Here is a 23,230-nt window from a genome sequence, read left to right on the forward strand (position 1 = left end):
GGCATAACTCAATTTTACAGCAGTCAACCCCAGTCTGTCACCTCATACAGAAGGAAATTGTTAATGTGAAAAATGTGCTCCATGCTGACACATTCATAACCACTCCAGAGCTGAATATTCTTATTCCCACCTTCCCCGTGGCATACAGCACCCAAAACTACACCGTGATTACAGCAACATCAAATCTGCACATCTGTAAGAGTTTTATTATTTTTTATTGAGAAAAAATGGTTCCCACAGTTTGTCTGTGTGTTTGTAGATAACATCAGGCTGTTTGCTGAGATGCCAAAATGGAAATAATAATTGTTCATTTTTACAGCTGGCTGTGTGATTGTGTGTGAATGTACGTTATTGCACTTTGCACAGCTGGATCTCGCCTGCTAGGTGCTCAAAGACACTGACGTCTGAATTAGTGCAGGTGACAAATAAAAATAACCTGAAACGCTGATAGGATGGTATGGGTCTTCTCTTAGTAGTCGCTGAGGAAAGGTGTGTGTTATTTGACGAAACGATAGCGGGCTGTTGCAGGAGGAAATCGACTGTGATGGCTTTGGTTGCTAGCAGATTACTGCGGTGACTCATAGTTTGTGTGGAAGACACAGAATAATCTGCGAACACTCGTGAACCAACCGCTGAGCGGTAGCGAAACTTGAAATAGACCAGGTTTATGTCATGGTGTGCTGTGTGCAGGAGAAGAGGACCCACACGCTGGACTCAGAGGCAAAACACGAAGTCAAAACTGGTTTAATGTGGGTTGCAGTCTGAACAGAAAACTAGCTATACTGAGGAAAAATAAACTAACAGACAGGCAAGCGGGTAATAGGGCCGAAGACACGCAAAGCGCCACAGTGATGCTACTGTAGGAATATGAGGAGGATGTTATAGACAGAGTGACATCTGCATTGTGTTTGGCTCATGTTCAATCAAAGTTATGTTAGCAGCACAAACTCTCACTTTAGAGCAATAAAAACAAAAGGTCCATATTTCTAAAGCTGCAGACTGCTCCATCATGACACAATCAGCTGATTGCATTAATAAAACATTATTCTTTGATGGGTTTTTCCTGTCTCCCCAGTGTAACTAAAGAACCATTACAATGCAGGTAGCAGCATGATTGTAACTGTAATGAAATTACTGAGTAACAGGTAACATCACTGCACTGCATTGCAATAGACAGACAGCACTTACTTTGAAAAACCACAGTAAAAAGTGTTTGTACAGATGAGTGAATGAGGCAAGTTGCATAAAGTGCTGTGATTGGTCGGGTAGAGTAGAAAAGCACGATATAAGAAGCAGTATATTTACCAATATTTTGGTGAATGGATTTACACCCAATGCCAAGTGCAGCATTTCTCAACATTACAAGAGAATACAGGTAACGTCCAGCTGTTTTCTGCCCTTCACCCTGTGGTTGAAGGTCAGGGGTCAAACAGGCCGTATAATGGAAACAGATCTCTGTATAGGATCACCCCACAAGGCTTAAAGACTGTAATGCCACATTGCAGAGCACCTGTGCCCTGAAATCCACTCAAAGCTAAGCAGCTAGCCCTCATGTGGTCAGCGTGATTACACTAATACGATTAGCGCTCGCGTTCTATCCAGTCTGGATTAGATTAATATAGCTGAACAGAGAGAAACATAGTTTAGACTTTATTGATTTAAAAGATTACAAGCTCCAGTGGGACTACATCCTGCACATGTGCAAAGGGTGATGATGGCACGATGCATGCTGACTGCTTTAATGAAGCTGTTGCGCAACTACGATGGATGACAGAAGACAGGGGCATCATATTTTCCATCAGTTAGCTGCTCTTTGCAAAATGTTACAATCCTTGCTTACTTAGAGCTAAACTACAAGATCTGTAGTTTTACAAACTGATTGCATTAGTGCTACAATTCAAAATATACTGTGTAGCCTGTACAGCCTTTGTTTGGGGTTTTATTTGTTTTGAATAACCAATTAATCATGCGAAAATTAAATGTAAACATTTTTATTTACTTACTTATTTTCCCAAGCATGAATTCAAAGTATTGATGGCATTGAAGTAAAAACAAAGAAAATTAAAGAAATAAAAAAGATACAATTATTTTAGGAGATGAAATTATCAAGTGTTTGACAATTTTGCTTGAAACATAATCGTTCTATTATGTCAACCCGAGATCACACGCCGGTCCATCGTGTCCATTTTCCACTTTACTGCATGCAGAAGTTGCATTACCTGCAGGGGGAGATAATATATTTAAAGCTAAGAAGTAGACAGCAAGCAAAAAATGTATGAAGTACATTCCAGCATCCTTAATCGCCATAAACAATTAAGCTAGGCAGCTACTATGTAATTACCTCTAAATGTGTTATTAATGTCTGTTTGTCTTGGCTTGAAATAAGACCTCTCCCTCTGCTGTTACTGCAGCTCACTGCAACTTCTGCACGCGTGTACATTTCACGGTTTCATGCGTGTTTGGAGAGCCAAAGTGAGAAATGTACGGAGGGCCGTTTTTGCATAATACTGGATTCAACCCTCAGTGATTTAATAAGCCAAATATATTTCTAAGTAAGTCACAACAACAAATGAATTTACCGTGTTTTGTGCTTGCTTCAATCCAAACTTGTGTTCTCCTTTTACACATACTGTACAGTAAGTAGACTCACACTACCCGCTGCTGTGACGTGGACTCTCTTTTCATCCTTGTGCCTTCAAGAACTGGGTCATTATCAACCCGGGTTGTGTTTAAGAGTAAGCGACAGCCCAATGAGTTCTAGATGACACACATTTTGGGAAAATGTCTGTATTTGTAGCCCATCAGGCTGAGCCATAACATTTTCCGTTTAATAAGCAACAGCCTGCAGGGAGCCCTGGGCTTATTCGTTCTCCGCTACCTTTCTGCTGAACACTCAGCTGCGAGCCGAGCATTCAGCTGAGCTTCATCTGGTTTCTGAGGACATAAAAGCACCGGAAACATCAAGCTGGAGCTTTGGTTCAGTGGCTTAAAATGTGCCTGTGAGTTCACTCACGTGTGCCGCTTGGGTCCACGCTGGACACCTGAGACCGAGGCATGTTTACTCTAGTCATACATGCACCGGTGGTTACATTTAGCGACTGCTAGCATAAAGGACGCATGGCATGGTGAGGTCCTTTACATCAGTGTAATAATGTTGACATGCTGAACAATCCAGACAGTAACACAGGGCATCAACGCTGCTGTCTTTAGACTGGTTGTGGGTTTGATACCCAACATATGCAAACAATCACAGAACCAGTTGAATGTGTTTATCAAAAGTTTCAGGTTTACAAAATATAAATAATAATAATAAAAACACTAATTTTCAAAGGATGTGCATGTTAAAGTGTTCATAATCAGTGTTGGTCAAGTTACTTGAAAATAGTAATTAGTTACTCATTACTGATTAATTCTACAGAAAAGTAATCCTGTTACTTTACTGATTACTTATTTTCAAATGTAATTAGTTACTTAGTTACTTTTTTAAAATAGCATATAGAACCTAAATAGGTAATAAAGCAACAGACCTTTCAGCCCAATTCTATTTTTTATCCATAATCTATCATATAAAATGTAACCAAATGAAAAAGCCTCTTTTTAAAGCTTGTTTTATTAGTGTTAATGCAACAGTCTCTGACTGGAAGAAATGTGTTTAAAATTTAAACCTATTTTCTGCATATTCCAGCATATAAAATAAAATAATGTTTACTCCCTTTCAAATAGATGCAAGTAAAACACAGCAGAAAATAAATAAAATCCTGTCACTCTTAAATCTATTGTCACCTATTTAGCAGGAGTGGGGCGGGACGCTGATGTTTTTGTCAGTTTTTACAGAATCTAACTCAAAGTAATGTGATTACTTCCATGCTTTAAACGCTGCACGATCGTACTCTCTCCATCGCTCCATATTATCCATTGTTGATCTGCACGCGTCTGTTGCTGCCAAATCGCACGCTCGTACGTCATTGTCATGAGACACGCTCACAAACAAAATCACGGTTTAGTAACACAGTACTAAACTTTCCCGTAAGCACGCTGCTTATGGGAAAGTAACAGTAATCTAATTACTTTGTTTTGCAAAAGTTATCCCTTACATTACTCGTTCTTGAAAAAAGTAATTGGATTACAGTAACATGCTACTTGTAACAGTTGAGTCAAAAGTGAAAGTAAGTTTGCTGTGTTTACTCCCAGTTCGTGTTACAGCTTCTACATTCACACCAACTTTGTTAGTTTGGAAATTAGCAAAGATTCCGAGCATGAAAAAAACACTTTGTTGCTGGTTCATGTTGTTGATGATGTCATGTGATGACACGTGTGATGACGTTGGCTATTTTAGGAAGCAGCTTTTCTTCATTCAGCCTCGTCATGTTTCTTTGTTGACCTGCTCAGTCTTGACAGCACAGCGTCGCGCTACACTTCTTTCAGTGGAGCCACTTTTCCTTCGTGTCTCATCCTTCTTGCTGTCCTCGTTTTAAGCCAGCTGCTTCTCTCCTTGCATCTTTGTTCTTTTGCTCTGGGCAACACCGTTTTCTCCTCAGACTGAGATGTGAAAGAATGATGGCTGCTTTTGCAACACAGCTGATATAGAATAAAAGCAGCTTGTCACACTAGGTACTTTTCCCTCTCTAACAGATGGCAGATTTGCTATCACAAGACTTTGTCTTCATATCTGGAGGAGGGATGGCTCATGTCAAACTCTGTGGAGAGGCTGCAGTGCAGCATTGTTTCTTTTTTGCCATCGGCGGTTTGACAATAAATCAAATTTCACGGCATAACTATACTCATCTTCCCCTGATTTGCACGAATTATATGCTATAACTGAGCAGAGTTTTTCATTTATCCTCCTATTTTCTTTATTTAACTGCATGGGTAGATAAATAATTTCCACTTCAATCTAAGCTAAACCTTTTTACATAAAAGCTGTTCACTCTCCCCAAGGCCCATTTCCACGTCTTTTCTGAGGCTATTAGCAAGGATAAAGAACTACTAGGAAAATTCCTGCACCACCATGACTTATGGGCCATAATCCTCCTCTTATGCATTGACGAGGCATCCCAAATACACAAAGCGTATCCCTTTCTCTACACCCACACAGTGTAAAAGGATGAAGAAATAGGACTGGATCTCCTAATGGCTTTTATCCTCATTTCTCTATCAAGCGCTTTTCTCCTCTACAGACTCTGGCATGTAGTCCTGTTATATTTATAGCTGAAAATAGATTAGCTTCTTATCAGATAAAGTACAAATTCCACCAGGTTTCACGTTGCATGTAGGTGATGTCAGGATCGAGCAGCAAATCTTGCAGCTATTACAACAGGCTAGAGAAAGGCCTGTCCCGGGTTTATCATTGGATGTATAGGTAACGGGAACTTGGACTACCGGCTTACACTAACTGCTTTTACCTGCTAGACTGGTATCTCTTTCATGGGAATGGTTGAGCCCTACTCAGTATGAAACAATATCATATAAACACTTTTCTCAGGTTTGAGCAAGTGCGGGTGAAATTTCATTTTTGATGTGTCGTGACCCAAGAGGACCAGAGAGAATCTTGATTCTTAAAGGTCTCGATGCAATCTTTTCTCATGTACCCATGGATCACTGCCAAAGTCTGTCTGAGCGGAGAGAGGATGAAGCTGCAGAGATATTGCCTGCGCAGACCCTCGATGGAAAGATACAGGGGCGTCTGTGAGATTCAAAGACACGCTGTAAAGACTAGAAAGGTGAAATGCATAGCTCTGATTACAGTGTATAGCCACATTTCGACTTTGATAGATGAATCCTTTTTAAAGCAGAACTGGCACTTTACACTTCATAGCACGATCCCCCTGACACGAGTTACTGCTGCTGTCACTGCACTTCACCAAAGGTCTACACTTGTGCTGTACAAAAGGGTAAAATCCTATCAGCGAGAAACTGGCTGACATACATAGGAGGCTTTGCTTGGATTAGACAGCATGAGTGACATCATTGGGTTGGTTTACACCACCGTGCTTTTACTACAACGCAGTTTTCCAGCACCGGGAAACTGTAAATACCATTCAATGATCAGTTTAGCAAAAGTTGATTGAAATACACAAGAATGATGTTGATAATCAAAGTGAAGATGGGGGCTGTTAATAATGCAATCACTATTTGTTACTGAAGCGAGTGAACATGCAACACGTTCTCACTCCCAAAGCGCAACATCAGTATGTTACACTTCCGGGCACGAGATCGGAAAAATGAGGAAACATGAGAACCGTTTGGAATGAATCTGCACCTGTAAGTTCGTTTAACTTAAATCGGGTTGGAAAACACTATCTTACGTCATTAAAGTGCTGGTTAGGGTCCGGGATAAGGTTAGGGCTGGAATACATGGCTGCAACGTGTATTACCGGAGTGTCATTCTACTGGATTTCATCCATAACCTGGCGCGTGGCATAAGAACACGGACGTTCCTCAGGAACACCTTGACAAATCGTCATTATATTACACCTCGGGAGTGAGAATGGGCTGCAACACAAAAGCAGTGTTAGTGATGGCCTAGATATGACTGCAATAAAGGAAACCACTTCATTGATAAACTAGTACCCCATTCCACTATTCCAAGTCACTTTATATTATAAGGTACAGGTATAAGGTCACAAATCCGCTATGAGCAGACACTTGGCGACAATGGGAAGGACGAACTCCCTTTTAACAGGAAGAACATGGAGTACATGGAGGGGCTCAGGAGGTTAAAGCTAAGGTTCGGTGGTTCAGTCCCTGGCTGATCCATGCTGTATGCAGAAGTATCCTTGTGACCCCAGGATGATTTGTTCCCACCTTTACAATTCATACGCATCACGTCGTGTATGAATGCTGGATAGAAAGCACCGGGGTGTAGACAAACGTGTTGTGCGAATGGGTGAGGCATGTGGAAACATTGTATCAAAATCTCTTATTACAGTAGAAAAGTGGTGTGTAAAAATATACAGAGCCACAAAAAAAAAAGCTAATGCATGATGGGATGGCAGTGTAACTAAGAGAGGGTTCAGGCACATCTGATCCAGCCTGCACACTTTAAGTCTACTTAAAAGTAGAGAGGCTGTCTTTCTCCAAACTGGGAGCTGGTTCCTGCAACAGATGAAAACAGCAAAGACAGAATCTACACAGGAAGCCTTAGAAATCTCGGTGTCATATTTGACAGCTCGATGTCGCTCGAGCAGCATTCTAAGCAGCTGGTCCGAAACTGTTTTTATCATTTATGGAATATTTCTAAACTAATGGTATCAAAGTTTGAACTTGAGATGATTATTCATGCTTTTATTTCTTCTCGTTTAGACTATTGTAACGGCCTTTTTACTTGTTTTAACAAATCAGCCTTAAATCGTCTTCAGACTGTGCAGAAGGCTGCAGCACGTCTCTTAACAGGCACCAAGAGAAGATCGCATATCACTCCAGTCTTGGCCTCCCTTCACTGGTTGCCTGTAAATTTTAGGTTTCATTTTAAAATTTTAGTTCTAACCTTTAGGGCCCTGCATGGTCAGGCTCCTCAATATTTATCTGACCTGCTGAAACCACATACATCTTCTCGGGCTTTAAGGTCATTAGATCAGAGACTGCTGGTGGTACCGCGCACTCGTTTTAAAACTCGTGGTGATCGGGCCTTTCAGACGGTGGCACCACGGTTGTGGGATTCTCTCCCACTGTCTCTTCACTGCACGGACTCCATTGATTCTTTTAAGAAACAGCTGAAGACATTTTTATTTAGAAAAGCATTTGATTAATTTCTTCTTATGCTGTTTTTATAGTTTTATTGTTTTACATTGTTTTATTTACTGTTATATTGTTTTTATATTCCCATTTCCTGTGTTGTAAAGCACTTTGTGATTTTTATCCGTGAAAAGCGCTTTATAAATAAATTTTACTTACTTACTTACTTACCTTTCACCATCAGGTACTACATCTTCCTCTCACAGTCCAATAACATCCACGTAAGGTTAACTGGTGTGAATGGTTGTCTGTTTCTGTGTGTTAGCCCTGCAATAGACGGTTATAGCATGCAAGCAGAAATATACCTAATATGCACACACATGCATACTAAAAACACATGTGCAAGCCCTCAGTAGCTGATTAATAAGAGCACAGCCGTAGGCATTTACCACCAGTCAATTATTCAGTTTGATTATCTGGAGGAAATGATAGAGTATTTGAGCTTTTAATGACTTTGGCATCCCCTCGTGAATTACTTGCTGATGAGAATGGTTTTAATCATTGTGCTGCGCTAACTTGGTCCAGAATCACAGCTGCATATTAATGCAATGTGTTGCAACTATACACAAACAGGTTAACGGGCCTCATAAGCAGAAAAAGAGCAACATGGGGACTCTGGCAAATTAAAATACATGATTAATACACTGATGCTTTAGAGGAGCTGGGAATTTGTTCTATTGGACCTGTGATAGTGTCGGTGGGGAAAATTATGCTGCCTGCAAAGGTAAATAAGCCAACAAATGCTGACAGTGGATGCATAGATCATTTCTAATTCCCAGGCCTGACAATTTATATTATACGTGAGAGTGTGAAAAACAGCGGTCTAGGAAACGAGCCTGAACCGCTCGTCTTTGCGTGGGAGCAGATTAAAAACAGGTTATTCATTTTGCTCACACTGCACAGTAGCTCCCACAGTGGTGGAGGATTGGTGACTGACTGGACATTTTTGGCAATACCCACAATCCCGAGTTGCTCCCAACGTGTTCATCGGTGTATAAATGTTAGACAGAGAGCACTTACATACGAAATAAAGTGCTTGGATGGAGGACACGTGTTGTAGTGCTTTGAGCATTCATGCACTGTATAACATATATATTGTTGTTTATACTATATAACAACGAGTCCACTAACCAGCTGTCCAAGTTTATGTTACAGGCTCACATTCTGTGCACTCCTTTTATTGAACATCTTCATAATTCTTGAGGTAAAAATGAACGTCGGTTACAAAGAATAATCATGAACTATGAACCATTCAAGAACCATGGCATGGTGAGTGCCAAACCACCTGAGTGAATTATCCATTTAGTGCAGATGGACCCTCAAATAACCAAAACTCTAATACCAGTTATTACTTATATTAAAGCTATTCTGTACGGAGCCCCGCAGGGGACATGGGAGAAAAAAAATTAAGACGGACTTTTGCGAGATCTCGCAAAACTAACTCGGGATTTCGCAAAAGTTGAATTCCAACAATGGCGGCAGCTACTTAGTTATAATATTACTCTTTCTGGGTCACAAAATACACTTTTAAGATATTTTGAGGCGTGAATGTAGTTGTGTAAACGTCAGATACCTGCTCGGTTTACAAGACACCACATATTTGCAAAAGTGCTCCGACGTTTTCGGAGATCTGACATCCACTAGCTCGAAGCTAACGGGAGTTTGTTTTCCGAGATGTCGCAAAAGCTTTTGCAACATCTCGCAAAAGTCCGTCTTAATTTTTTTTTTCTCCCATGTCCCCTGTGGGGCTCCGTAATTCTGAGCCCTTTTATTTGCTGCTGGCTGTGAAAATCCATTCAGAAGCCAGATGAGTAGAGCCAGAAGACTTGCCACTAGAGTCGTAGTTCATGATGCCAGGGGGTAAAACAGGTTGGGTGTCCAAAACTGTTCCTCTGAAGTTGGGAGCATGAAAGTGTCTTTGTGTGCTAAAGCATTAAGATTTCCTTTTACTTGAACTAAGAGGTCAGCTTCTGAAAAACAACCAGCAACAACCAGAGTTACGTATTTAAAATACAAAGTATGAGTAACTGTATTCGGTTACAGTTACCGTTTAAATAGGTGATAATTACTATTACTGAAGGCTACTCACCACCGAGCTAGCATTGTTAGCTGGCGTTAGCTGAGGTTAGTTCATAGACTGCAGACTGTTAGATGTGATGGGCAGCATCAACAACCTGCTAGCTGCAAATAATCATGTGCAGTTCTTAAAGCAGTCTATGGATGCAGCCGCCATAAAAATCTAATCCCTGAAGCTCTCTACACACTGTTGTTGAGCTAATCTGAAGGCCACATGAAGTCTGGAGGTCTGTAGTGATTGGCTCTGTAGAAACTTGGCATGGAAGAACTTGACTGTCCTGCACAGAGTCCTGACCTCAACCTGACAGAATACTTCTGGAATAAATTACAGCAGAGACTGCAAGCCAGGCCTCAAACATGTGGAACAATGGTCCAAAGTTCCCATGAACACACACCTAAACCTTGTGGAAAGAGCTGGAGCTGTTATAGCTGCAAAGGGACGTCACTGAAGTTAAAATGCATGTAAAGGCAGGTGAGCGAACACTTTAGACAGTACAGTATGTCTCCAATTAGCTCACTCATTTCCAGCATGAACATCACTATTGGATTTGGTCTCAGTGGGAATTAAATGCCATCCTTTCACTGTGTCAGCCTTTAAAAACATTACAGCGCAGAGCTTATTATACAGTGTTTATGTAATACATTTGACAGGTCGTCGATCTACAGCACACCGTGATATAAATGCTCTGAATACATTTGTTTCCTGTAACTTCGCCCTGCGAGGTCAAAGTCCAAACAGCTCATGCATTTATTTCATGAAGCATGCACTCGTGTTACTTACATTATGTTTTCACACTGTGTTATATTTTACACACTTCAACATGTAGTAGCTGCTCAGCGGCTCTGCTCTCACTGGCAGAATACGACTCTCTCGTCATTCTCCAGGATATAAAATACGCTCAGCGCTGAGGTGGTGTCACCTCAGGCATGTCTGCCATCATCATAATATACAGTATCTGAGCAGCAGCAGAATCATAATGAAGCCTGTGCTGTAATCATAGACACATATCTGCTTCGGGCTGAAAGACTGACCAGTATGATCTGTGACTGCAGCAGTGATGGAAACCTCATATAACTGTCTGAAGGATTTTTTGATTGCCTGAATGTGACATACATTTACACAGCCAAAGTGATGTAGAAGGTGATTTTCACAGCGCAGTCAGGTGAATGTGTTGGCGCGCTGACAGCTCGAGCATATGAGGTTAAACCTGGCGTTGCTAACTAGGACAGCAGGGCAGGATTTAATATGACACATAAATGACAGTGGCTTCCTAAAAAGGCTCGAGAATCAATTTTCAATCTGCCGCAGCCTGGTGTGACCCACGCAGACCGGCAGTGCCCCTCCTCCCCTCTGCTGCTCTTAGCAGAGTGCAGTCCAACCACAGGGCTTGAATAAATCTGCATTCAATTAACGGATTAGACACTGTTTAAACACGGCTTCCTCTATTTGCCACTAATCTGCCAAGTGGGTTTCTGTGAGTGACACAACGCAGCATTTCAACACGTTGATATTTTAAATAGCTGGAAGATGATTTGAGGAGGTCTTCCGTGTGCAAATGAAGATCTACAATCAGAAGAAAAAGATGCGATGGTATAGATACTCTGACAGGGAAGGAATGAAAGTATTTGCAGCGCAGTAAATCATTTCAGACAGCTCCGATGTTGTAATGGGAAAGAGCTAACTGGCAGCATTTAGTGTGAATGTCAGGATGCATGCAGGCTCTAAATATGGACGTGAGGCTAATTTTTGGTTGCTTTCTATGTTTTCATTATTCCTTCATGCTGACACACTGTCTGTATGTCACATACACTTGAGCAATTATTGGCTGTGCATGCGCTGATCGTATTCCAAACTCTCGGTGTGATGGCATTTCCACAGTTCACTGTCATTAATATCAATTCGGAGCTCATCTGTTTCATTTTGGCATCCGTACCTCTGACCTCATCTCTTTGTGGCCTCAGCCTTCCTTTTTACCTCACATGAATCCTTCACCCTGTTTCTTCCCAGAAGTCATGACTTCATTAGTCCCATTTTACAAAGGAAGCAGAAGAAGAAGGTATTAGGATCTCACTATAAATAGTGATAGGTATGATTTTAAATTAATAAAAGTCTTGTTTTCCCACCATGACTATTCTAGCCATCAATAATGACCTTTTTGCTATATCTTTGTTTTAAACTTTTGATTTTCTGACAGTTTTATTTAAATTTTATTTGTCAGATCACTAGTTTACCGTTGTTAGTCTTGTCCAAATATCTCATCACCATGAAGCTCTTTCTACCAACACAATCTCTATAAAATGAATCCTGGGAGGGGGTCCGGTCTAAAGACAAGGTTTAATATTTGGAGCATTCCTAGGATTGTGCCTACTGGGCATTAGGCCAGCTGACTGAAGAGGGGCTAAAGTGTAAAAATCATGTCTCTAAAGTGCATTTACAGGATGCGCTTCTGGTGGAGTGGCATGTTTGCACACAGTGATGATGAGCTCTGTTAATTAGCTCAAATGACTCTGCTCCTTAATTTAAAGCAACCCACTTACGATCCTGTTCCATCTGCCAATCTGCCGTGCAGTCTGACAAAGCCACGCATCGCACAGTCTCACCAAAGCTGTGCTCTGTGCACCACAAACAGATCTGTGATGTCGTATTTGGAGACTTTAATGGCAGACTGCCTCTTGGAAGTCTTTTGTGACTAAAGAAACACGTTTGTATGGTGGCCTTGAGAGGTCAAAAGCACCAGTTTTTCCATGCAGCAGCACACAAAACACAGCAGAAAACAGAACAGCTGCAAAAGACACCAATACATGTGAAGGACTGCAGAGGACTCTTCAATGATGCGATGGAGAAATAGATAATGAATGTTTTCATGTGATCAATACAGTACTATAGATTAGGGATGGACCGATCGATATTAGTATCAGTCCGATACTGACCTAAATTACTGGATCGGATATCGGAGAGAAATAAAAAATGTAGCCCGATCCATTAAATATCACAAAAGCACCTCACAAAACTTGCGACACGACGTAACTCGGCTCATAACCGTAGCAGTGTGGTCACGTGATAGAGCGGCTGTGGCGTGCGAGACCTCTCAGCGGTCTGGTTGAGCATTTGGAGCCTCGCTACCAAACCAGCATCTCAGAGGAAGTGATCCCAGAGAGAAGTAAAGCAAGTGTGTAAGTTCATCTCTGAATGTTTGTAAAGTGTTCCAGCGTTAAGCTTAACAACCGATATATGGAGCGACTGCCTCTCTCTCTCCTTCAATCATGATCAGTGATCAGCTGATCGTCTCTCTTCTTTCTTTTTGGCCCACTTTGCACCAGAAAGAGGAAACCAGCAGATAAACAGCAGCAGCACATTGAAGCTTGATAAGCTGTTGTTAGACTGTATTTAATATTACTTTCTACACCAGGATCTTTTTCTACGTAGCTGACGCTGGTAACTGTGCAGGGGCGGATCTAGCAAAGTTTAGCCAGGGGGGGCAGCAGGGCATGAACAGGGAAAAGGGGGCACAAACATACATACTTTTCTTTCTTATTCTCATTTAAAATGTCGAGCTTTTAATAAATAATTATCTGAATCTTACACCCAAAGTTTTAATCTGGTGTAAAATGTATAGAAGTCCATTACTGTATATAGTAACTGTTAAGTCTAATATACCCTAGTAAGCTATAGTACTTTGTCCTTTGGGAACCATCTGTGCAGTCTGCAGCTCTGTAGAAGAAAGATGTTGAATCTATTTAATTATTGTAGAAAAATAATTGATTTCTGTGCTTCTTTTTTTTTAAACACGTGCATTAAATTATGGTTGATTACGTCGATTAAGTATCACGAGGTGGGGGGTGGTTTCCTATTATTTTTGCTGGGAGTTGGAACCCTATCAGTTAGGTTGCTTAATATTTCTGCTAAATACTCTTTAAAATACCAGAATAGGGAGGATGGAGCAGGTTTAAGGTTATTAGCTCAGTGTATTTTTTGCATACAGGTTTAACAGAATAGCTTTAGTGGTTTGTTTTTTAAAACTTGAGTATGAACAAGATATTAAAAAAACAGTTTTATTGATTATAAAACACAATATATCAGAGTCATATCGGTATCGGCAGATATCCAAATTTATGATATCGGTATCGGACATAAAAAAGTGGTATCGTGCCATCTCTACTATAGATATAGGTTTGCTATTAGCTATTGTTAGCTTGTCACTTCTGCTCTGTCACCTTATTGTCTCCACCTATTTCTGCTGTGATTTATTCAACTCCCATTATGTTTTCTATTCGATGGTGTTTTCTTAATTTGCTTTGTGTTTATTATTCACAGGTCAATTAATACGTGTGATAAAGTGAGGTTGATATTCATGGTTAATTTCAAATATTTCAAGAAATATTGGTATAAAGATTTAGTACAAGCATACATGATGGATCAAAGGCCACTGTGCCTCCTGTTTTCACCATGTTTCACCGTCATCAGGTGGAAATTTGCAAAAACATGTTTCACGCCTCAAAATATCTTAAAAGTGTATTTTGTGACCCAGAAAGAGTAATATTACAACTAAGTAGCTGCCGCCATTGTTGGAAAGTAGCGTGCTAAAAAAAAGAACTTTGCACATCAGTATGCTACATTTGCCACTCTGAGTATGTTAGCTTAAAGTGCCGCTATACATACGTGATCAAATTCACTTCAATAAAGAGAAAAAGTATCTTTGCTTACCTGCTCAACACACCTTTATTCTTACAAAGGAGCCGCTGCTGTAACACCAATACAACGCACTTCACTTGCTCTCTAACAGCAGTTGTTGACACAGTGTTTAGAGGAGAAGATCAAATCTTTACAGCTGGCAACAGCAGAATGTGTCAAGATTGTGATGAAGAGAACAAAAAGCAGCATTTTTCTATGCAAATGTAATGGGCATAACGGATGAAACAGCTGTGATGGGCATGTGCGTAAAGTTCTTTAATCAGCGAGCCAATATTAATGAAGGCCGCTGCGTTAGCCTCCACATTAGGACGGCACTCCAACTTTCCAATAACAACTCATTAACAGAGCTCCTGTCTGCAGTCAGGACGGAGAAAAGTGCGTCAAACTCCATTTATTTCTTTTCAGCGCGACATCCTTTAGGAGCAAGAACAGAGTCTGCACGCCTGCAGACATACTTGCACACGTTGCAGCATTTTGACAGCATGCTTCAAGCAGCCATTGAAACATACAGTACACACACACACACACACAGGCATGCTCGCATTCACAGGCTCGGCCCATCCTCACTGAGAAGACAGATCTCTTGAGCTGTAGCTGACATCATGTACTTAGCGTGTCATACACATGTCACGGTGATGTAGCTCAGACTGCCAGAGAGAGAGAGCAGTCAGCTATGAATGGCAGAGCCTGCAATGAATTCCTGTCTGCCACAGCCAGTGGACCATCTCACGCCCCCGCAACCGCCCCAATGAATTACTGAGATAAGTGGCTTTCACTCTGTATCTGCCTCCTTGGCTGATGAGAGCCTGTGTCATATATCTGGCTATAAAAAATATTAGCTCCTCCTCCTCTACAAACTTGAACAAAAACGGTTAATTTATTGTGTGGTCCACAGGATAACTGAGTTAGGAGTGAAAATAAGAAAGTAGAGATGGACCGATCCGATATTACGTATCGGTATCGGTCCGATACTGACCTAAATTACTGGATCGGATATCGGAGAAAAATAAAAAATGTAATCCGATCCATTAAATATCACGAAAGCACCTCACAAAACTTCCAACACGCCGTAACTCGCCTCAGAACGTTAGCACGTCGGAGCAGTATGCATCACGTGATAGAGCGGCTGTGGCATGCGGGACCTGTGGTGGTCTGGATAGCATGTGGAGCTTCGCTAGCTACCCGGCATTTCATCTCCGATAAAGTTATCCCGAGAGAAGTAAAGCAAGTGTGTAAGTCCATCTCTGAATGTTTGTAAAGCATTCCTGCGTTAAGCTTAACAAGCGATATATGGAGCGACTGCTTCTTCTTGCTGCTACTTCAATCATGAAACTGATCAATGATCAGCTGATCGGCTTTTCTGTCGCGAGTCCGTGTCTCTAGTTTGCTTTTGGCCCACTTTGCACCAGAAAGAGGAAACCAGCAGCTGAACAACAGCAGCACGTTTAAGCTTGATAAGCTGTTGTTAGAATGTATTTAATATTACTTTCTACTCGAGGATCTTTTTCTACGTAGCTGACGCTGGTAGCTGTGCAGGGGCGGATCTAGCAAAGTTTAGCCAGGGGGGCCGATAGGGCATTAACAGGGAAAAGGGGGCACAAAGACATACTTTTCTTTCTTATTCTCATTTAAAATGTCTAGTTTTTAATAATTAATTATCTGACACCCAAAGTTTTAATTTGATGCAAAATGAATAGAAGTCCATTACTGTATATAGTAACTATTAAGTCTAATATATATACCCTAGTAAGCTATAGTACTTTTTCCTTTGGGAAGGTACCATCTGTGCAGTCTGCAATTTTGTTGAAGAAAGATGTTGAATCTATTTAATATTTCTTGAAAAATAATTGATTTCTGTGCATTTTTTTTCACACTGCATCAAATTAAGGTTGATTACGTCGATTAAGCATCATGAGGTGGAGGGTGGGGGGTGGTTCCCTATTTTTTATTTATTTATTTTTGTTGTTGCTGGGAGTTGGAACCCTATTAGTTAGGTTGCTTAATATTTACGCTAAGTACTCTTTAAAATACCAGAATAGGGAGGATGGTGTAGGTTTAAGTTTATTAGATTGATCAGTATTGCTGAACTATGAAATATTTTTTTTTGCATACAGGTATAACAGAATAGCTTTAGTGTAGTTGTTGTTTTAAACTTGAGTATGAACTTATACAAAATGCAGCAAGATATTTAAAAAACAGTTTTGTTGATTAAAAAACACTATATCGGATTCATATCGGTATCGGCAGATATCCAAATTTATGATATCGGTATCGGTATCGGACATAAAAAAGTGGTATCGTGCCATCTCTATAAGAAAGCGGGGAATATTTTTCCTCTCCTAAGAAGCTCGAAGATCTCAATTTCATTTGTATTCAGATGAGCTTCTGAAAGCCATTAGCTTATTCGTGCTGTGGCACTACCACAGGTTCAGTCTCATCTCCCTGGTATTTGCAGGCCTCCTTCTTTAAAAGCTCGTTTCTCAAAATTCTGGTGAACGATTGCCCCAACAGTGCCAGACGAATTACTCAGTCGCTCGGTGCAAAAACAAAATTATAACTAAATAATGCTGGAAGTCATTGAAGGAGTAACAAATGTCTCTCCAAGTAAGTGGCAGGCTGCAGGCAGGGAAAAACACTGCTGTGGTTCTTGGCATGCAGACAAGTGTGGCGCAGTGACACTGTAATAGAAGCTAATGAACCATTTATCAGGGGAGATGATGTGCTGACTCGATATGGTGTTAATATTGATGACAGAGGCAAAGGTAGCCACAACAACACTTCAGACCACCCATCACATCCCACTGCCCCCAGAGGGAGGAAGAGACCAATTAATTACTGACTGTAGTTCAATGCCAATTAGACTGCTTGTAAGCTCAAATTCACTCCACTCCACCAAGTTTCCTCCACTCAGTGCTGCCGTTTAAAAACCCAACAAGGAAAACTACCCTGGACAGATGCTAATCTGTTGCATGATGCTCGCATTTACATCTGCAGTGAATTTAGAGCAATTAAGCTAATCCCGTGGATGTTTTTGGACTGGGATGGTGTCAGAGTACCCAGAGAGACCAGTGCAGACACATAAAGGCCCCAGGAGGGTTTCCTTGCTGCAAGACAACAGTACCAACCATCATGGTTCCCAACATGAGACATCCAAAGTAATAAATGTATTACTGGATATCCAAAGCTGCCAATACAGCTTATAGCAAAGTAATAATGAGACATTCAAGACAACTTTGTTAAGATATTTTATTTGGACTTAAGCTGTCAGCTACCTGACAGATTCACTGACACGTTCCCCAGAGGACTTGGAACCTGATTTATTTAATGAAAAATGTGTCAAAATGATGAAGTAGCTCTGAAAATTATACGGTTGGTTGTTTTTACTTCAAATCAAACACAGAAAGCAGATGAACCATCAGGATATTGTTGTGCTTTTCATCACCACATGTGAAAATCCCAAAGTTTCAATAAAAACAGTGAGTCTCATGTCATCACAAGTAGCTTTGCCACTGACTTGTTGGACGCTTCTTTTTCACTCACAGGATCTGATAACTTATCATGTGGTTTGTTTGGAGCATGAAGGGTTTCATCAATCCTCCCTGGTGTTCAACAGGAGGAGGTGAAACGCAGACTGTTTCTGGCACAGAGGGCTGATCTAACCTGCTGCTATTTAGAGTAAGAGATGCTCACACAAAGTGAAAGAATGTATACATTAAATCTACTGTATATTTGTTAAGACTCCTGCTGCAGGACTGTAGCACAGACTGCTGACTTCATGTAGCAACACCTTTGAATTAGGGCTGCCACAAACCATTATTTTGATAGTCGACTAGTCACCGATTATTTTTGCGATTAGTCGACTAATCAGATCATCATCCATTGGACGTAAAACTACAGGTTATTGCACCAGCAGCATCTGCTCTTATATAACTATCATTAGCTTACAGCTTTAAGTGTTTCAGGTCTGTGCTAACTAAAAATAAAGACAAGATGATAGTTTATTAAATTTTATTGAAATTTGCAGATTGTTTCGGTGAAGTTTAATAAACTCCTTGCTATCTAAATACTAATACTAATAAATAAAATACTGAAAAAAGCCAAACAATAACATGTTTAAGTTATCTAAGTGACTCATATATCATGTTTAACCTGAGTAGCGAAAGACGGCGGTGGGTTTGAAAACGATCTGCCGGGAGTCCGGTGTTCTCACGGCTCTAGTTAGCCTTGCCCCCGGCTAGCTATCGAGCTAGTGGGTAACAGACGTCTCCGAAAACGTCGGAGCGCTTTTGAAAATATGCGGTGTCTTGATAAACTGAGCAGATATTTGAGGTTTACACAGCTACATTCTCGCCTGAAATATGTTAAACGTTTATTTTGTGACCCAGAAAGAATAATAAGAGTAACATTAAAACTAACTAGCTGCCGCCATTGTTGGAAACTGAGCTGGGCTGCGCTATGAATTCTGGGACACAGCTTCTTCTTCTTCGGGGTTTAACGGCAGCTGACATCCTTGTACATGCAGTGCTGCCATCTCCTGTTTCAGTCCGTTATTACACTCTTAAATCCTGCTACTTATTCCTGCGTCTTTTGTGATCTTACAAAGCTTCAAACGACGCGTCGACTATTACATCAGTCGTCGACGATTTTGATAGTCGACGTAATCGTAACTAGTGGACTAATCGTGGCAGCCCTACTTTGAAGGTCATTTACTAACTTTTGACTCGTTTGACTCTATAAGTTCAAGCTGGTCTGTGAAATCTGGGGACAATCAAACATTACGAGGATACTGTAGTCTCTTTCTGGCTTTGAGAAAACCAGACGTCTAAAATTATTAAACACACTGTACGACAAGGAAGAAACGGAAAAGTGTTGTTTTGTTTGTTTCTTTGTTTCTTTGCCACCCAGTGAAATGAATTGAAATCTACCATGCTAATGATTTTCAGTCTATAGACTGTCAATAAACTATAGACTTAATAGCTATTAACTCCTGTCTTTTATCCTGTCTTCCTTCTCTCACCCCAACCGGTCGCAGCAGATGGCCCCGCCCCTCCCTGAGCCTGGTTCTGCCGGAGGTTTCTTCCTGTTAAAAGGGAGTTTTTCCTTCCCACTGTTGCCAAAGTGCTTGCTCATAGGGGGTCATATGATTGTTGGGTTTTTTCTCTGTATCTATGAAGCGCCTTGAGGCGACTTATGTTGTGATTTGGCGCTATATAAATAAAATTGAATTGAATTGAATTAGAAAGTTAATATATTGTTTAAGCCGGCCTTTATTTCATAGCAGAGCAATAACTGACATGTTTTGGATGAAAGGCTCTGATGAGTGAATGGAGAAAAGGTGACTGCTTGTTTTTCTCCTGTTTGAAAAGGAATAAGTGAGAAAAGAAGCCAAACTAAAGACAAACAGGTCTTTACAGGTCATCTGTGATAACCTTCTTGTAAATTAGAAGCATCAGAGTGTAACTGCAGTGATTCTGTGTGCTAACTGTAAATGATATGATCACGTGTGTTTCAGCAAAGTGTGCGTGCACAGTTTAAAGGGTGATTTATCCTGCACGCCTGTTTCAAGATGTGTGTAAATGCAGTGTGCCACAGCCAGCATGATGTATCTGGGTTGGCCACCTGTCTGAGCAGCTGACAGGGGCATTTTCTAATCTGACAGATAATCTACGCCGAGGACACGGTGACAAACGACTCGCAGCGGTGACAGCCCCCTCCCCATTTCTGCCAAGACTGAGACGGTCTCGTGACCAAATCAGCGTCCTGTTCAGAGACAGACAGAGCTGCCAGGTGTGGAAAGTGACGCCAATGTGGAAGTCCATTAAATGTTTTTAATACTGGCCATTCTTTTTAATGGCCGCCAGAGGACGATATCTGAGGCTGCAAAGAAACTACACAAGTCCGAGGTGGAACGGTCTGTGTCACGTCTGGTTACTCAGTGTTTGTGTTTTTGGTTTAATGTTGATTATTGTTATTCATGGTTTAGTGATCTTAGTTCATTAGCATTTAGCTTAGCCTGTGTTTAGTCTCTGTTCCCGTGTCCCATATTTCATGTCTGGGCACCCTTGTCTCTGGGGGTGTCCAAATTCATAGGCTGCATCCTCCTGAGGATCGGGCCTCCGCGGTCTACGTGGGCCGGGTCCTCCGAAGGCCGGGGAGAAGTGAGCGGCTGTGAAATTGGACACTGATAAAACACAGAAAAAAGCCAAACAAGAACATTTTTAGGTTATCTGAGTGACGTACAGTATATATCATGTTTAACCTGAACAGCGAAAGACTGGTTCAGGGTTTGAAAACGGTGTGCCGGGAGTTTGCTGTTCTCGCCGGCTCCAGTGACCCTTGAACCCTCGGCTAGCTGGTGGGTAACAGACGTCTCTGGAAACGTCGGAGCACTTTTGCAAATATGCGATGTCTTGATAAACCGAGCAGATATTTGAAGTTTACACAGCTACATTCTCGCCTGAAAATATGTTAAAAGTTTATTTTGTGACCCAATAAAGAGAAATAAGAGTAATATTACAACTAAGTAGCTGCCGCCATTCAATCCACCTTAACCAGTTAAGGTGGATTGCTGGTAAGGAATCAAAAAAGAGGCAATGGAGGATATTATCCAGAATATTCTCATTGGCTGTCAACAAATGAGCTTGTGGTTTCACAGTCAGACGCCTTCCTAACGTCCCATGTTTAGCTCGGGGCTAAACATGGGACATCACGAGGTGACATGGAACAAACATCTTTTCTACTCTCTGTGGTTCTGCGTTTAAATGTGAAGCAGGTATGCACCGCGCAGAGCGTCTCAGTGTGTATTTACAGTACACACAGTCTGATTAAAGACAGCAGGTGGATCCAATATGTGCTGTGTGTTTGAGTCATGTTAGTGCCTATTGAGACTAATGAGGAAAAATATTTATTGGTCCATTTAATCTCCGATGAAATATTTATAGACGCTGCAGTTGTGATATAACAAATAAAGCTCAACATGATCCATATCAGAGTTTATTAGTATGTTCTCTTGTAGTCCAACCAGTTCATCTAGCTGTATTTTATCTGTGTGACCGATGATCTGGACTATTACAAACAAACAGTGTTTCCTTGTGGTTGTAATTGAGCTCACCACTATGAGAGAGCTTCGTCTCATAGTGGTGAGTGGGAAGCTCTCTCGTGTAAAGCAAATTAAACAAGGGAGCTAGCATTTCTTAATTTGCACTGCAAAGGTAAATTGCCCACGGGGCGCACCGCAAGTTCATTCCTTCATTTATAAAGTGGCTGAGTTACTTTAAAGAAACTGCTAAATATTGTGGTTTTCCTGCAGTGCTTGAGGGTCAAGCCGAGACTCTAATTAATGACAAATATCTCAGCCTGCTTAGAGTATTTTCTATTACGGGCCGCTGGCCTTGTATAATGAAGATATGAAGGGCGTGAAATTGGGCTATGGAGCTTTGGTGCTGATTCAAATTCAGCAGAACGTCCGCTGTGAAGGTGCATCGAGCTTTGTGGTGCACAGGTCTGCTGGTGGACTAAGATCTGTCCTGTTGGTGGAGTATTGTCATCCTCAGACCTCAGAATGAAAATATTTCATCATTGCATAAAAATGGTTGCTTAGAGTAATTAGATATTAACACTAACCTTTGTATCCTCTAACTATCAGCACATTCACTGCCTCCCTCTCAGGCCATAAGCCTTTCTTTGATTTGTTTGATGAGGGTTTTTTATGCTGATTTCATACCAATACATCAAACATCATCTCCTTTACAAAGAAATTATGTGCAAAGAAATATTTTTGTTTATAATTTGCATCAATACATTAACAAGTTAAGTCTGAGTGCTCTTGAGCTGTGAGTTCTGGTAAAACGAGCTAGCTGTAGCGTGTACGTGTTGCAGGCTCTGAAAGCTGGAACAGGCCACGTGAACCGATCGGGACTCTTGTGTTTGCTGCAGCTGACAACAGCAGCTGGATGATAAAAGATGAAATTGGAAATAGAACAAATGAAAAAAGTCGAGCTGGAAACGGCAGAAACTGCAGAATCTGAACCTTCGCTGGTTTAGTGTATTACATTATTTCATTGCACAATAATAAACTGTCTGTACCTGACGCAGTTAGTTCATGTGTTACTGCCACTGACAATATAGAAGCAGGGACAGCGCTGAGACATGGAAATAAAATGTCATCTCTCTGCTGCAAAATAAATCAGACTATTTGTGCAGCAAGCACACTGGCAATCTAGAGTTTTATTGTAAGTCTTCCTTCATTTGCTTTTGGCTGTCTTTTATGGTGAAGCAGACAGATAGCTTTGATTCATCAGTCAATTTGTGGAGACGCGATTACCGAATATTGGAATGACTACAGCAGCTTGGCCCTCTCTCCTCCCTCAATTTCTCCTGCTTTACTCTGTAAAGGCCTCTCAGCATGGAGTGCATGGCTCCATCCTTCTCACACTCAACACAGAAAGTGCAAAAAGCAAATTGTGAATATTGACTGCTGCTGTGAATTAGGAGACACTATTCTAACCAAGAACATTTGCCAGTGTTACAAGTGTTTGGGCAGGATCAGCTATGCTATCTGAGGCAGAAGCCTTAAATATTCTTCCCTACTCTTTTGGCTCTGAGATTGGTTATTTTCATTTGCATATTTGGTGAGAATATGCAAGCAAATGAGGCAGAGAAATCAGAAGAAAGGGAAGCCAAAGTGGTTCCAGGTGGTGCACTGTGATTTTAACAGGGGTGGAATAA

Source organism: Diplotaxodon limnothrissa, linkage group LG10 (genome assembly GCF_057381915.1).
Source record: "Diplotaxodon limnothrissa isolate DT_005_m linkage group LG10, D_limnothrissa_male_GT1.1, whole genome shotgun sequence".
Taxonomy (NCBI): Eukaryota; Metazoa; Chordata; class Actinopteri; order Cichliformes; family Cichlidae; genus Diplotaxodon; species Diplotaxodon limnothrissa.